Genomic DNA, 11,620 nt, shown 5'->3' with positions numbered 1-11,620 from the left:
AATTCCACCAGTTGGGAGAAATACTGCCACCATTCGATATTTATACTATTTTTTTCTGTATGTCAGTTGTGGGCCTTTTATGTTCTACTGACTTTTGCAGTTACTTATGATGACATTTTAATTCTTCAACTAAATTTTAAGATTCTTGGGAGAGAGATTTTTATCTCCCACAAAGTTTGACAGCCACAGTAGACATTAAGTAAATAAATGCTTTTTTAAAGAATCAAAAATTCTTATAAGCACTACCAAAGTTATTGTAATGCTTAAAATTAATCAATAATTTTTATGTTGGTAGTTTCCGTAACCTTACATAATTACTAAGAAAAATATGTTATGGACTGTTATTTCTCTCTTCTTACCAAAACCCTTTTGGACAAATATTTTGTAATCAACAATGTTTTGAGTTTTATCAATGTACTTTGTTTTATTTCTAGATATGCTTATCCTAATGTTTTATCTAATTAATAGCATAAAATATAAATTATTAGAAAAAATATTCTAAGAAAAATATTTTAAAATAAAATGTCACTTTTCACTTGGATATGCTATATATTCGACATCCATTCTTATATTATCCAACTAAAGTTTAAAACAAAAATAAGCTTCTCTTAGTACCTTTGTTATTTTATTTTTATGGAAGTATAAGTGACATGCAATATATTAGCAACAGATGTACAACATAGTGGTTCAACATTTGTATACACTATGAAATGATTACCACGGTGACTATAGATAGCATCTATCACCATGCAGAGGCAACACTTGCTTTTCATATTTAGGTGCTTCCATGTTGGATGCATTTGTAAATGTTTTATCTTCTTTCTGGATTTAACTTTTTATCATTATCTAGTATCCCTCTTTGCCTTTTATTGCCATCTTTGTTTTAAAGTCTATTTTGTCTGTGTGAGTATAGCTACACCATCATTCTTTTTTCCATTTGTATGGAATGCCTTTTTCCATTTCTTCACTTTCAATCTACCCTTATATCTAAAGTGAGTCTCTGGTAGATAGTATGTAGATGTCTTGTTTTATTTATTTATTTTTATTTGTGTATACATTTGTATGTCTTTTTTTAATCCATTCTTCCACTCTGCCTTTTAATTGGAGACTTTAGTCCATTTACATTTAAAGTAATTATAGATAGATATATATTTGCTATTTTGTTCATTGTTTCTGGTTTTTTGTGGTTCCACTCTGTTTCTTTATTCTTCTCTTGCTCTCTTTCCTTGTGGTTTAATGTATATTTTTATGATTAGATTCCTTTTCATTTTGTGTATTTACTGTAAGTTTTTCCTTTGTGGTTATCAGGAGGTTCGCATATAAGTAATTTATATACATATAGAAATATATATATGTCTATTTTGAGGTAATAGAAATTTAAATTTGGATACATTCCAAAACTCTACACTTTTACTCTCCTCCATTTTATGTTTTTGATGTCACAGTTCACATCTTTTTTACTTTATGTATCCCTTAACTAATTATTGTAGTTTTAATTAATTGCATTACTTTTGTCTTTTAATCTTTACCGTAGATTTATGTGATTAATCCACTACCTTTACTATATGTTCACCTTTTCAATGAGATTCTTAATTTCATATGTTTTCTTCTTATTAATTAGTACCATTTCTTTTCTCTTATTAATTAGTACCATTTTTTTCTTAAATCCTTTTCATATTTCTTATAAGGTTTAGTAGTGATGAACTCTTTTAGCTTCTGCTTACCTAGATAATTATCTCTCTTTTAATTTTGAATATTAGCCTTGCCACATAAAGTATTCTTGGTTGGAAGTTTCTTGTTTTTGTTTTTTTCCTTTCAGCACTTTGACTATGTCAAGCCTCTCCCTTCTCACCTGCAAAATTTCTGTCTAGAAATCTGCCGATAGCCTTATGGGGTTTTCCTTGTATGTAACAATTGCTTTGTTCCTGTTGTTTTTAAAACTCTCTCTTTAGGTTTACTTTTGAAATTTTAATTATAATATGTCTTGATGTGGATCATCTTAGGTTCATCTTTATTTGGATGTCTTTGGGATTCCTGGAACTACATGTCTGTTTTCTTCTCTGGATTAGGGAAGTATTCAGCCATATTTTTTCCAATAAATTTTCTACTTTATCTCTTCCCCTTTCTCTGGGAATCCCTATAATGTGAATATTATTCCACTTTGTCATACAGGTCTCTTAAGTTATCTTCACTTTTTAAAAATTTTTGTTTGCTACAGTTCTGTCTGAGTGAGTTCCATTGATATGTTGCCCAATTTCCTGAGTTATTCTTCTGCTTCATCTTATCTGCTGTTGAGCCATTCTAGTATACTTTTCAATTCAGTTCTTATATTTTTCAGGTGTGACTTCTGTTTGGTACCTTCTTATATTTTTATCTCTGTTAAAGTTCTACTGTATTCATCCATTCTTTTCCTGAATTTGGTGAGAATCTTTATGACAATTACCTTGAATATTCCATCAGATAGATACTCATCTCCATACTGTTAAGGTCTTTCACTGAGGTTTTATCTTATTCTTTTGTTTGATACATATTTCTTGTTTCCACATTTTTCTTGGGTCCCTGTGTTTGTTTCTATGCATTAGGCAAAGCAGCCACTTCTCTCATTCTTGAAAGAGTAAGCTTCTGTAGATGATAATACTCCTTCTCATTCAACCTTGGTTTAGCTTTTGTCTCTCAAACCTTAGTGATTATCTAAATAGCTTGATTTATATGCCCACATTGTTGAAGATATGCTAAGACCTGTTGGTGTTCCAAGTGGAGAAATCTTATTTTGCATCTAGTTTCAGGAAGATTGGAAACCAGAACCAGAGGCAGCAGCCTTTAAAGTAGGCAAATATATACAGTCCTGTGGGGCCACAGACCCTAATGGCCTCCAGACCAGGAGATCTGGAGGTGTCCCCTAGATGATAGTCACAAAAACTGGGGTTCCCCTTGGGGAGGTCTCATCCAGCTGTAGTGAGGCCAACAGAGTGCAGAAGTATCATGTCTCTCTGTTTACATTTCCTGGGAGCACCTCCATAGCCTCTAAATGTCTGAGAAACCTGAAGTTTTCTCCTCAGGCAAAAGGTCCAGGCTAAGTAAATAGGCCTTTTTCCCAGGAATACTAGGGTTGTGTTTCAGTCTGCTGTTTATGCAGTAACCTGGAGGTGCTGGCCTGGTGAAAAGTGACTTTCTATGGAGCTGAGGAATGCCAGCTCCCTTGGCCACCATGGCCAGGTGCCTAATAAGGGTTGTTGCCTGACCCTCCTACACTGTTGGTGGGAATGTAAACTGGTACAGCCCCTCTGGAAAACAGTGTGGAGGTTCCTCAGGAAACTAACAATAGAACTCCCCTAGGACCCAGCAATAGCACTGCTAGGAATTTACCCAAGGGATACAGAAATGCTGAGGCATAGGAGCACATGGACCCCAATGTTCATAGCAGCACTCTCCACAATAGCTAAAACATGGAAAGAGCCTAAGTGTCCATCAGTGGACAAATGGATCAAGAAGATGTGGTTTATCTATACCATGGAATACTCCATGGCAATGAGAAACAATGAAATATGGCCATGGGTAGCAACATGGATGGACCTTGAGGGGGTTATGCCGAGCGAAATAAGTCAGGCAGAGAAGGACAAATATCATATGTTTGCATGTCTAGGAGGATTAGGAGGAACTTGACGGGGGAACAAGGGGGAGAAGAAGGGGGGAAATGGTGGGGGAAAGGGAGAGAGGCAAACCATGAGAGACTCTTGAATGCTGACAAAAACTGAGGACTGATGGATGTGGGGGGGAGGAGGGGATGGGCATAGAGGAGGACACTTCTGGGGATGAGCACTGAGTGTTATGTGGAAACTAATTTGACAAACTATTTGTAAAAAAAAAAATAAATAAAATAAATAAATAATTAAAAAATTGGGTTGTTGCCTGTGTGAATTGCACATGGGAGTGAGAAAATGTCATGACTGTGTGCATCCTCCTTGTCTGTGTGCATGCACTAGTCTATGGCTGGGAGCAGAATGTCATGACTTATGCATGCTTACCAGCCCCAGCCAGAGAGCAGGGGAGTACTATAACTACCTGTGCTCTCCAGCTTCAGCAAGGCAGTAGGATAGCCATGATGATTCACTCCCACTTGTTTGAACAAGAGGGCAGAAGGAGACCACAACCAAGCTCACCCACTTGTGCTTGCAGGGTAGGCAGAGAGTGCAAACCTCCATCTTCAGGAGGGAGAGCTTCCTCTGACCCCTGACCCTCCAGCAGACACCTTTAAATCAGCAAATGAATTTCCTTCACTTCTAGTCTGGATGCCTTTTAAAGTGCTGTTTTTCCCCAGGTCTCAGGGTGAGTAAGATCACATGTAAGCCCTTTAAAAAGGGAATCTTTGATTCCTCTAGCACTTTGGGCTCCTTGGACATTAGCTTCATTGGTTTTCTAGGCATTTTTGGGTCTTGTCTCTTCAGTCCATATCCCAACAGTTGAGGTGTCAGATGTGGGGTACCAACTCCTCGCTCCTCCAAGAGAATCACCAGACTGATGAGTTCCACTCACCCTGTGTTTCTGCACCAGAGGATGGGGTTTGGGACAGTATCATGTCTCTGCCTTTCCCACCCTCTTCATAGGATCTTTTTATCCTTTGTTGTGGAGAAGCAGTTCATCTGGTTTTCAGATCTTTTTCAGAGGGAAATTATCCAAATTTAGCTGTAGATCTGGTATATCCATGGAATGAGAGTGAGTTCAGAGTCTTCTTACACTGTTGTCTTGCAAATGTCTCTGCAGTGCCTTTGTTACTATTAATAGTGCATGCCAAATGAATCCCAAATGTCCTAACTTGTACAAATTACAATTTCTGTTTAGAATTAAAATGCATATTGGGGCTCCTGGGTGGCTTAGTCAGTTAAGCATTCAACTCTTGGTTTTGGCTCAAGTCATGATCTCATGGCTCATGAGTTCAAGCCCTGCCTCAGGGTCCATGCGGTCAGTGTAAAACCTGCTTGGGATTCTTTTTCTCTCCCTCTCTCTCATACTCCCTCACTTGTATTCTCCTATCCCTCTCAAAATAAATAAACTTTAAAAATGATGTCACAGCTCAGAAAGGTATATAAAAAATGAATCAAAATACATATGTAAAATGAAATATCTTACAAAATTTCATTAATTCACTTAAAATTATATTTGATGAAGAGGAGGGAAAAATGAAGCAGAAAATTAATGGAAGCTTCTATTCAGACTATTCAGACTAATAATGACTTTCCTTGTTTTGACTTTACTATGGCAGAAATTTAAATTTTGTTTGCTTTCTTACAGGGAACACTTAAACATTTAGCTTGTCTAAGGTGCAATGACCTGAATAATAGAAGCAGAGAAAACTGCTAATTTAGAGATTTTAAATGGATAAACCTTGTAAATGGATTATGGAAATTTAAACATAACAAATCAGCTTTAATCATGTAGTTAATGAACTTCCACAATTTAACTGTGAACTTTTCAAATGTTGGGTTATGTTTATAGTCAAAGTCAAGTATGCATAAGCCAAAGGTACATAAGAAACAATTTAAAGGTCTTTATAACTTTATAACTTTTAGAGAATTCTGATGTTTCCCCTGAGTTTATAATGTTTACACAAATCTGGTAACTAAGTTAGTCATAACCTATTTCATTTAAATTCTGATTAGAACTTGATATCCTACTACAGAATAAGTTTATTAGAGGCAGAGATTTGTACTTTGATACTCATTTCTCTTTCTACTCTTATGAATTACACAGAGTAGTCAATAAATGTCCAGTGAATCAAACTCTGTAGTGCTTCAGAACCAAACTCCTATTTTTCAACATGATTACTACAGAGAACATATGGAGCATGAACCCTGGCCTAAAAATTCTCATCATCTCTCTCATCATTACCTGTTAAAGCATTTTATCATAGTTTGAATTCTTTATGTTAGAAGTTGGCTGAGGTTTGGAGTAAAGAATGAAAATGTGACAAATGGCCACTTATTGGTCATTAACTATCATGATTAGAGCAGCCTGCCTCTCAGAGTGAGGGTCAGCATTAAGAAATGAAACCATCCTTTAGAATATTCTCTTGATAGAAATGAAGCTGTTCATTATCGGATCATTAGGGTCCATGCCAAATAAAACACATTTCTCACACAACCCAAGTTCTAATTGTTCATTTAGTTATTGGCTTAAATGGGAAGCAATGAGAAAAGCAAGTAACTAAGCAACTGTACAATTTTCCGATCTTTGTATAAGTACAGGATGATGTTTAATGCTAACAAAATAGCTCAGGGCAAATAACTACTGAGGGCAACTCTGAGTGATTATATGTAGCACTTAGCCTACATATGGAACTACAGTTATTGGTTCAGCTTAAAATTGTAGTAATGACTATCTTGCCTCACTATCGAAGTAACAAGTCTTAAACATGAAACTTTAATGCTTAAAAAACATTTTTAAAGAGATATAAATTAAAGAATTACCATGTTTAGGAATGACAAACAGGGAAAGGAGAAGAATGTAACAAATGAAGTTAGAGAGCCACATATGATAGTATATCTAGAAATAACATAGAAATGTACATAAACAGTGACAAAAGTGACAAACATCTTGATGCTAGCAGCAATATAAGGCAAGATTCTTTGTTGGGCATTTAAAAATCTCAGTTCTCATCAAATACTTATCAATGAATCTTGTAACTCTTGGAAGTATCAGCTAAGTCACATGAGCCTAAGTTCCCACATTAATAATAAATGATTTCTACCTACCTTAATTTATTGGGTTACTGGAAGGAATTAAGAAGCCGGTCTAGAAATGCAGAATTCTGGGATACATAAAAACTAGGAGGAAATATGAGTGACCTATTTCCTCCCTTTAGCTCAGAGCCTTGAACTACTGTCAAGGAAAGAAGAATATTCTGAATATTCGATCATTAGGAAGAATAATATTGAAAAGGATGTTGTGTTCTATGGTTCTTTGCCTTTACTTGTTTGGGTTGTATACCTAAGGAGCTGAACTAATTTGATCTCAAGGTTCCCTTTAGTTTGAAGGGCACGCTTTAAAAATATCTTTTTCCTGGGGCGCCTGGGTGGCTTAGTCGGTTAAGCGTCCGACTTTCGCTTAGGTCATGATCTCACGGTTCGTGGGTTCGAGCCCCGCGTCGGGCTCTGTGCTGACTGCCAGTTCAGAGCCTGGAGCCTGTTTCAGAGTCTGTGACTCCCTGTCTCTCTGACCCTCTCTCTCCTAGAAATAAATAAAATATTTTTTAAAAAAATATCTTTTTCCTTCTTTCTTCTATTGAGCTATCATCCTCCTGCTTGAAAGTTATCTTTTGATCTACAGGTCTAAAATGATCTGGGTAGGGTCCAGGAAAGAGAAAAAAGGAAAGCAAAGGCTTAGGGTTTTCTTAAGAGTTTCCAATGATGATGAAAGGGAACTTTAGACTCCTTCTAAGCAATTATCTGTCCAGTTCACACAGGTAGAAGAAATGAGGTTATACATTCAGAGCAAAATGGTTGTGTATTCAGCAATAAAAAATGTGTATTTGGTTCTTAGATCTCTGCAAAATATGAGAGAAAACATGAAGGTAATGGCATCTTGGTGCCTCTATCTAGTCTTGCTATTTAGTCTTAGGACATATGATCCATTCCACATTTAACAATACTGGGGCAATGAGAGTATTTCATTAAGACAAAGAGCAGATGTTGGAACGAGATCACACAAGGCAGGGTAGGAGGAAAGCTTCTTTCAAAAGGAAGAAGGAAAATCAAAGAGGTGGTTAAATTGAAAGATGTTCTAGAACTAGTTGTCAAAAACAATACTGCTGGGCAGTTTAGAAGCAGCACATGAATAAAAAATTGACAGAAAGGCAAAAATAAGGATTCCAACTAAAAGTAGAAAAAGAACAGCTACTTAAAGTCTACAACAAATGAGGGAACAGCCGTTCTTCAGTGACTTAAACAACAGAGGAAAAGATAAAGAGTCTCCCAGGACAAGGAGCCCAAGACTGACTTCATGAGCACTAACCTAGGCAGTCACAAAACGTTCCCACTTGGTTTGATGCTCTACTGTCACCATCTTAAAATTTTTAGTAATATTTTAACAAGAAATTCTGCATTTTAATGTTGCAATGTGTCCACAAATTATGCAGCCAATCTTTCAAAGACCTCTTGAAAGTATCCTTCTACCCGACATGGAAAACCTAAGATTCTTTTTGACTACGTTGTAATAACAAACTCACCAAATGCAGACTCTAAAGTGAATCGATTCCCTAAAGCTGGCATACTCTTAATAGAGAGAAGATACAGAAATTAGCAGCAAGGGTGGAGAAATAACATCAGCAAGAAAATTGTAAAAGTATCTTCATATTTTAAACAAAATGCCCTTTATCAAGTATCGGTGTGCTTACTTTCACAAATACCCCAGGGTACCATCAACAGATAAGAGAATTTTCCAAATACCTTTCTCTAACTAAAACAAGAATCTTCCCAGACACTATAAGTATGCCACATTTGCACTGATTAAGCATATATGTGGCTTTTATTTTATCAATACAATAATTTAGAGGATATGAAAAGGTACAATTTGTTATGACTTATAAACTATTTGCCAGGGAATAGAATCTTATAGATTTATTTTTACTCTACTTTTTTACTATTTATGCCAATTGTAAAAACTAAATGATTATGAAAAGTAAATGTATCTCTTCTAAAGATGGCAGAATAGAACATATGGCTCAAAGAAAGTCTGTCCATTTCGTCCAGCAATATAACACAAATACACTTTCTTATAAATAGTGTGAGTAAAAAAGTATTTTGTAGCTAACTTGCACTTCCCCAGTAATCAATAATCTTGCCTCTGATCGCATGAAGAGCAAGTCCTTTTCTATCACATTAATATTGCAGTCAAATTGCTAATTTCTTTTAAAATGAATGACCAGTAATATTTACGCCCATCCAAATGGTTTATTTCAGGAATCTACATAATTTAAATAACCTACGAAAATTTCAGCATAGTCTTAGAAACACCAGTTCAGTGAAAAGTCCAAACTTCAGTGTGGTTTGTTAAAAGTTAAATGACCTTTGCTGGACTATTCTGCAAGCTTCAAGAGAAGCAGAGCTCATGTAGAGTTGACTGCTGTCACTGTCATGCTTCTAGTAAAGCATGACCTTAAATCATGGATGCAGCAAAATCTCAATGATGAAACATGCATGGAAAAAGACCTATTGATTTGCAATAATTTTCTTGAACATTATCTGGCCTCATGTATTGGTGTAAAGGGTCAAACATTGAATGAAATTTTAATAAATGCTGTTTTAAATAGAAGAATAGAAAACATATTATTTTCTGATTTGTCTATATTTTTAAAAACTAGAATAAAAATAAACTAGTCAATTTTCCAGGCCATAGGAATAAAATAAGGGTGGCTATAAAGTGAAATCTCTATTTGTATGTTTCTTGAAAATTCTTGACAATAAAAATATATTAACTTTAAGAAGATAGTTTTCTCTTTCTCTATATACATACATGCCATCCTTCTGACTGCAATAGGAGTCACTGGACTCTCAAGAAAGAAATACACAATGCGCCCAATATGGTGAACTTCCCTGACATCTTTTATTTAAGTATAGTAGCAATGCGATAGTATATTTGTTTACAGTGGGAAACAGGGTGCTTCAACATTTATATACATTACAAAATGATCACCACAATAAGGCTAGTTGCCATCTATTACCACACAAAGTAATTATATTATTGATTATATTCCCTATGTTGTACCTACATTCCTGTGACTTACTTTAAAACCAGAAATCTGTACCTCTTAAATCCCTTCACCAGTCACCAATCTCCTTATCTTCCTCCAATCACCACCAGATTATTCTTTGAATCTATGAGCCTGTTTCTGTTTTGTCTCATTTGTTCATTTCCTTTGATTTTTTAGATTACATATGGAAGTGAAATCATACAATATTTCTGTATCACTGTCTGACATATTTTAGTTAGTAGAAGTAAAATCGAGGCTCCATCCATGTTGTTGCGAATGGCAAGATTCCATTCTTTTTTATGGCTAATATTCTAGTGTGTGTGTGGGGGTGTGTGTGTGTGGGTGGGTGGGTGTGTATTCCATTATATATACACACACATACATAATGCATCTTTTTTAGCCATTCAAATCTTGATGGACACTCAGATTGCTTCCATATCTTGGCTATTGTAAATAACAGTGCAATGACCATAAGCGTACATAGACATTTTTGAATTACTGTTTTGATTTTCTTTGGATAAGTACCTAGAAGTGGAATTGGTAGATTGTATGGTAGTTCTATTTTTAATTTTTTTAGGAACCTCCGTACTGTTTTCTCTAGTGGTTGAACCAATTTGTATCCCCACAAATACTCCATGAGGGTTCCCTTTTATCCAACACTTTCTCTTATTTGTCATCCTCTCCAACATTTGTTATTTCTTACCTTTTAGTAATAGCCATTTTGTCAGGTGTAAGGTGATATCTCATTGTGGTTGTGATTTTTATTTCCCTGATGATTACTAATGTTGAATGTCTTTTCTTGTGTTTTGATGCCTGTATGTCTTCTTTGCAATAATGTCTAATCAGGAGTTCTACCCCTTTTTTAATCAAATTTTTTCCTGGTGTTGAATTGGATGAGTTTTTAAATATTTTTTAATATTAACCCCTTATTGGATTTATCATTAATTTGGGATGTAATGCAATAATCTTTAGGTTTTTACCCTAAGTAGAGCTTCAAATTATGTGTCATAGAAAAATTAAGATTCTCAGAATATCTCACATGCCATTTCTGTTCTTCCCATGACAATGTGACAACATACAAACACATGGGAGCCTATGCATAACAGAAGTGTTGTGCCTGGTACAAAAACAGAAGAGTTCTTACATTTGTGGAGCAAGCTTGGTGATGGGTCCAGACAGGACTATTGGTGGTACAGTCTGCTCCTTCGGAAACAAATACATTAAAAAAGAGGCACTATTTGAAAATGTCTTCTAGTGTTTCACCATTATAATGCTTCTTTTCATAATATGTTAACAACCATAAGCTCAACATCTCCGCCTGAAGAAAGGGTTGACCAAGTCCCACTTTGAGAGAGCATGCCTCAGAAGACAACCTGCTCTTTCAGTTTTTTCTGATGCATTTATTTCTGCCTCAGTTTTGAAAGGTGGATAGTGTATGTAGAACAATGCATATAAATCAAAAAACATTCCAAAACATCATTTAAGCAAGTGTTTGATAATGTGACAAAACTCATCCCAAAGCAGGAGCTAATATAGGAAGTATTTCATCATGATTGAGGTCAGTCACAATTGAGGTTTTGAAACAAACAGGACTTACAAGATCAACAATGATATTGACAAAGAAAAATGGAGAGTTTATTACTGGTAGCAAGGTGATTTGAAATGATGCAAGAATATTTAAGGACACAATTTATACATAGAAATACTTGGCTTCATAGAATTTGGCTTTAATTTAGTTACCCCATACAGATGAGAAACCTAAGGAGCATCTAACTTAGGTCATGATCTACCTAAAATATAGGGAAACTTAATTCCTCATTAGTTTGCTCCAGAACACTATATTTAATCTCTCTCCTTTTATTTGTATAGCAACTA

The sequence above is a fragment of the Hyaena hyaena genome, unplaced genomic scaffold (genome assembly GCF_003009895.1).
Source record: "Hyaena hyaena isolate Hyena2069 unplaced genomic scaffold, ASM300989v1 scaffold_1146, whole genome shotgun sequence".
Lineage (NCBI taxonomy): Eukaryota > Metazoa > Chordata > Mammalia > Carnivora > Hyaenidae > Hyaena > Hyaena hyaena.
The sequence above is the reverse complement of the archived record's forward strand: the minus strand, read 5'-3'. Positions refer to the sequence as shown.